The sequence below is a fragment of the Equus caballus genome, chromosome X (assembly GCF_041296265.1).
Source record: "Equus caballus isolate H_3958 breed thoroughbred chromosome X, TB-T2T, whole genome shotgun sequence".
Classification (NCBI taxonomy): Eukaryota; Metazoa; Chordata; class Mammalia; order Perissodactyla; family Equidae; genus Equus; species Equus caballus.
The window spans coordinates 65,569,258-65,575,424 of record NC_091715.1 but is presented as its reverse complement, the minus strand read 5'-3'; the positions used below and the strand labels follow the sequence as shown (position 1 = coordinate 65,575,424).

The 6,167-nt window shown below is 52.1% G+C and overlaps 1 long non-coding RNA gene across 2 annotated transcripts; it reads left to right on the top strand.

Moving 5' to 3' along the window:
- The first annotated feature begins 284 nt into the window (after positions 1-284).
- LOC102149762 (uncharacterized) lies at positions 285-5,735 on the top strand. Of its 2 annotated transcripts, XR_002805444.2 has the most exons (4): positions 285-559; positions 1,317-1,369; positions 4,178-4,263; positions 5,420-5,735. It is a non-coding gene; the product is annotated as an uncharacterized lncRNA (long non-coding RNA). The 2 variants fall into 2 exon arrangements; XR_011435004.1 differs by lacking the exon at positions 1,317-1,369 and having other exon boundaries at positions 301-559.
- The last annotated feature ends 432 nt before the right edge of the window (positions 5,736-6,167 follow it).

The following is a 6,167-nucleotide window of genomic DNA, read 5'->3' as shown; positions in this document are numbered from 1 at the left end:
ATGTAGTGATGCCATCCATTGAGAGAGGGGACACAGGAAGAAGGGCAGGTATGGAGAGGATGGCAGCTGATGGATTTAGTTGGGACCTGTTGAATTTGAGGTGAGTAGGGGGCCATCCTGGTGGAGATGACCTGGAGGCAGTTAGAAATACTGTCCTTAAGGCCTCATCATAGACTGAGCTCCCCTAGGGAGAGAAAGGAAACGAGGAGAGGGAAGGGGAGGAGGGAGAGGAGGAGAGTGAGGGGAAGGGAGGGCCTAGAGCCCTGAGCAACCGCAACAGGAAAGAGACTAGGGAACAGTGGCCAAAGTGTCGGGGAGCAAAGCGAGAGAGGACTGGAGCCCCTTCCTCTCTCTGGTTCTCCTAGGCTCCTTCTCAGAGCTAAGAGGGTTTGCCTCAACCATCTCCCAGACCTCCCCTGTTCTGGGGGCACAGCTTCTAGCGACATAAGACAAGAGTGCAGCAAAGCCCTCTGGGAGCACAGGAAGTCCTTCAGCTTTCAGGAATCAGAGGAGGCGTCATAGCTTTGAAGAATAAGGAGGATTTCCACAGGCCCAGGAGGTGAGAAGGGGTGGAAGTGGAGGAGTTGGGCAGGGCAGGGCGGGGCGGGGTGGGGCAGGGTGGGGTGGACATTCCAAGCCAAAGGAACCAGGTGAGGAAAAAACCCAGAGGCAAAAAAACACAGGGAGTGTTGTTGAAATCCTGAGTAGTCAGTCTGTCATGACAGGGGGCTTAGGGTGCTGGAGGGAGGGAGGGTGACGATAAAGAAGATTCAAGGGACGGTGGGTATGGTCCGGTGGGTTTGAATCCTGTGTCAATCCCACAGCTGTGTGACCTTGGACAAGTCACTAAACAGAGCCTTAGGTTCCTCCTCTGCGCCAATACCTACCCTTCCCTCTGGAAAGGGGCTGGAAGAAGAACCTTTCAGGCTGTGGAGTTGGTGCGTCTTCAGTCCCTGGCTGGGTTTCTAGAAAGATGGCATAGGTGGGGAATGCTGAGAATCCCCAGGTGGCAGCCAGAGCTGGCTATGGATCACTCACAGGGACTCTGGCCCCTGCCCCTGCCCCCGCTTCCTATCTTCTATGACAACTAGGTTTCCCAGCAAGGGGAAGGAAACAAGAGAAAAGAAACTCTGGACTGGGCTTGGAACAAATCTGGTAGAGGCCCCCCAAGGCAATTTGTATTCCCACCCTTGCCAGCCACCATCTGCCTCACTTGAGTCGTCTCGGAGAGAGGGGACAGCAAGAGGGGCCTTCCATTTCCTGGGTGTGTACTGTGGGCCTGACTTGGTGCTTTTCACAACATCCCCATTTCACAGCTGAGAAAACGGCCAGGCAGCCAGGAGGCAGCAGAAGCCGGAACACTACCCAGGTCTGTCTGACTCGCAAACCCGTGCTTCCCTTTGCCACTCCAGTAACTGTGTAAATTGGCTCTGGAAACGCCCCATCTGTGGCTGTGTGTCTGGAGAGGGCTCTACTGGCTCCCTTTGCTTGAGATGACCCATGGGTCCCCTTCACAGTCCTCCCTCTCCTCTTCATCTGCCCTGTCCTTCTCTGGCACACATTCCCTCCAGCCAGCCCTGAAGCCAGTGGCTGCCCACTCCACTGGGACCCAGACAGATGACGGCAGAATAATTGAAGTGTCCTTCCCATGACCTTGAGCTCTGGCAGGGACTACTTCCCTTGTGTTGATGGGGGCTGATGACAGCTGAGTGGCAAAAGGACACATATAGGGAGATGGGCCGTGTCAGAGCGGGCATGGCCAGGATACCCCAGCCGCCTGCTAGGGCAGCTGCCTCCCCCTCCTCATGCAGACAGCTGGGAATACCCCGTCAAGTGATAGGGCTCAGCTACCACCCTCCTCCTCCTCAGCCAGCCAGGAATACCCCTGACAACTGACGGGGCACAGTCATTTCCTATTGCCTCAGACAGATCCCCAGGTCACCTCTGCCAACGGATGGGATACAGCCACCTCCTCCTGTCCCTGTTATACACCAGAGGATACCTCCAGCAGCCACACACAGATGTACACAGCACTGGGGAGTCGTACACAGAGCTGTGAGAGACACGCAGGGCTCCCAGGAGCCCTGGGACACTGAAGATGGAGATACCAGCCTCCCTGGGGCTCGGGCACGGATGAATACCAGTATCACCAGGCCCACATGCGAGGTCCTCACTGTGGGCCAATGTAGCCAGCAGAAGGGTGGGAGGAGGCTGCCTGAACGTGTATGGATAATCTGGGCCCTTCCGTGGCCCAGCCCACTCTTCCAATTCAGGATGCAGGCCCATGTATGCATACACACATCCCCATATGCCCCTCACTCTACCTCAACACACAAGTTGTGATGCCAACTCTGGGTAAGGCCCTGGCCTGGGCCCTGGGGTAACAGAAAGGAATCAGAAAAGCCCCTCACTCACACAGAGCTCACAGACTAGGGGAGACCCTATAGGTGATAAATCCAATGGGACCTTAGGCTCAGCTGCAAGAACCATTGCATATGGAAGGAGCGAGGTGATGTTCTGGTCCTCTGCAGCCTTGCCAAGACCCCACCTGGTGGACCGGGTCCAGTTATGGGCCCCACACATTAAGTGGTCATAGATCGGGCTCTGTGAGAACAGTCAGAGTTGAAGGGGCTATTTGGCCTGGAGAAGAGTAGACTCAGCGGAACTAGAACTCTGAAGTTAGACCTCTGAGGGGTGGCCACAGGAAAGATAAGGTGTGTGGCCCCAGGAGACAAAGCTAGGACCCATTGATGGAAGCCACAGGGAGACCAATTTCAGATGAAACATCTGACAGATGGTTTTGCTGAGATAAAACAGGATGCCATTTGAGCAAGTGAGCTGCCCATCACTGGAGGTATACAAGTAGAGTTTAGGTGATCACTGTGCAGGGTGCTACAGAGGGGACTCAAGCTCTGGGTGGAGGCTGGGACTAGATGGCTGCTAACAGTACTTCCAACCTTGAGAGTCCATGACTCTGGGATTCTAATCCAGCCCCTTTATGCTACAGATGAGGAGACTGAGGCTCAGAGAGAGGCAGGGTCATGCTCAAGGTCACACAAAGAAGTAGTGGTACTCCAAAGACTAGACCCAGGATTCCTCACTCCATCTTGGATCCCCCTATTCCTCAGACTGTCTTTGTCAGAGCAAACCTCCTCGGCTGATCCAGAGGCTCCCCTCCAAACCCCACATCCTGGGTGGCCTTATACCCCATGGTCTTTGTTCCCAGCTCCAGCCTGGGCTCAGCTGGTGGATGAGCTCCTTGCTGGAGGGCCTTTGGTTCCAGCGCTGGCTCCACAGATGGGTGCTCTCAGGCCTGCTGGCTGAAAGGAAATTCACATTTGACCTGGAGCCAGATGCAGAGCAGAGGGAAGTAGGGAAACAGGAGATCCAGGGCCTGGAGGGCCAGGCTGGGGCCCACAGACCTCACAAAGCCCTCAATGCCTAGGTGTCCCATAGACTGTGGCTAAGTGAAGCAGTGAGCCTCTTCTGGAGCAGGGGCATTGGAAAGTCCAGTGAGCAATGGTAAGGACCTCATAGACTCTGGTAGAAATCCCAAAGACGGGGCCGCCTGGTGGCGAAGTGGTTAAGCACGCACATTCCCCTTCGGCGGCCCAAGGTTCGCCCCGGTTCAGATCTCGGGTGCAGACGTGGCGCCGCTTGTCAGCCATGCTGTGTGGCAGGCGTCCCACATATAAAGCAGAGGAAGATGGGTACGGATGTTAGCTCAGGGCCAGTCTTCCTCAGCAAAAAGAGGAGGATTGGCAGCAGATGTTAGCTCAGGGCTAATCTTCCTCAAAAAAAAGAAAAAAGAAAAGAAATCCCCAAGACCCAGGAATACTTCCTTATTCATTTCAGGCTTCCCAAGCCCTCACCCTGGATACCCCCTGGCCCTTCTTCCCTGAACAGAATCCCACAATCCGGCCCTCTCCCTCTGACCTCATCCTGCCAAACACAGAGGACTTCTGTCCTACCCATTGGGACACGGCAAAGCAACTTGCTAAACTGGTAAATTGTTTCTGCAGAAGAGGTTCTTCTTGTTGTCACTGAGAATGTTGCAAAAAAAAAAAATCCATCCATGTATGTAACCCTTCACATTTCACAGATTATAAAATGGGAGTTTGGAGGGTAAAAAGGGCTTGGCCAGTATAGAACACTGACCTCCTGTCTCCCGGTCCAGGGATATCTTCACACCATCCCTTCAGCACATTCAGGTTGACAAACCACTCTCTGTCGTCTCCTGGGCCCTCTGCAATTACGGATGAGGTAAGCATGATTACGCTCATTTTAAGAAAAAGGAAACTGAAGCCAAGAGATTTTCAGTGACTTTCCAGCTACCTTTCCTTAACAACCAATAATGTAAGCCATGTTAATTGATGGGGGAGGCTGGACTAGGGATGATAACTTAGAAAAGTGACCCTAATGGTGGATTTGCAGGCACCGTTTCAGGCCTAGGAGGGAGACATGTGGGGCAGTCATTCCAAAACACCGCTCTATGGATAAGTGCCTAAGAATCACCGGAGAAATGAACAAATACATGGTTCTTTTGTGTACACACACATGCACACGTATGGTTTCTTGGGCTTTCTTCTAAATGATTCCATAGCCTTTGGGCAGGCCCAGGAATCTTTATTTCTAAGAAGCACCTCAGGAGACTCTGACGTGTAGCCAGGTTTGGCAGCAACCGCTTTAGCGGAGCCCTGCATTCTAAAGGCAGGGGTGGTCCTGGAAGGAATTCTCTGGAGGACACGTGTTTGCATGGGTTTAAACCCACTCCTGGTGTGAATAGGAGACAAAGGGTGTGTGTGGATATTGGGCAGCTAATAGTCATTCACCACCACTTCCTCTTTTCTATCAGAACCAGCAGATGGGAGGCTGAGGTACGGGGGTTGAATCTTGGCTAGTCTAAGCAGATTTGACTCACTTGGAGAGCTTTTAAAAAATACCAGTAATCAGGCCCCACCTCCAGAGATTAAATTGATCTGGGAGTACAGTCTGGGCACTGGTAATTTTTCAAAGCACCTCAGGAAATTCTCATGTCTAGCCAGGGTTGAGGAGACTCCTCTAAGCCAGTCATAACTCCAACCTCTTTGCCATGCGGTTAGGTTCAGCTTGGGCATGTGGCACAATTCTGGCCAATGAGAGGCATGGACGGAAAGCTGCTGGGAGATTCTGGGGGTGGCTGCCTTGTTTTTAAAAGGGGACATAAGGCAAGGGTGTTACTTCTTCCAGTCTTTGGATTTTATTGAATTAGAGTGTGATACTCAGAGCTGCCACAGCCACCTTATGACCATGAGAGGGCAAGCCTGAAGACAAAAGCCGAGAGCTGAGAATGGTGGAGCAGAAAGATGGAAAGAACTGGAGTTCTTTTTTTTTTTAAACTTTTTCTTTTTCTTTCTTTTTTTTTCTTGCGGAAGATTAGCCCTGAGCTAATTACTGCCAGTCCTGTTCTTTTTTGCTGAGGAAGCTTGGCCCCGGGCTAACATCCATGCCCATCTTCCTCTGTTTTATATGTGGGACGCCTACCACAGCATGGCATGCCAAGTGGTGCCATTTTCGCACCTGGGATCCGAACCTGTGAACCCCGGGCCACCGAGAAGCGGAACATGCACACTTAACCGCTACACCACCGGGCCGGCCCCAGAACTGGAGTTCTTGATGCTGAATAAACCAACCATTGAAATATTCTTCTTTAGGACTTCCTCTATGGGATAATAAATGTGCTTATTGTGTAAGCTATTTTGAGTGTTTTTTCCATTACTTGCAGCCAAATGCTATCCCATTTAATGGAAGAGGAAACTGAAGATCAGAGAGATTAAGTTATAAACCAAGATCACAGAGCTAGTTAGTAGTAGAGCTGAGATAAAGGCCATACCCTTTGCCACTAGCAAATACACACACACACACCAACCCTCAAACCCCAGGTGGTGTAGTGTAGGGGAAAAAGCATTGAGCTATGAGAGGAGGCCTGGGGTGGAGAGATGGGGATAGAGGCCACTTAGCAGCGATTATCAGGTCAAGCATCCTGTGGGTGTCCCGTGCCTCCCAGCAGGGGGGTGGCAGCTGGTGCCTGCTCCATCTCCATCAGCCATTAATTAAAACTTGACAAGAAGATTAATACACAGGGGACAGTTTTAATTAGAGACTTCTGGAACGTTAGTGCTGGCATG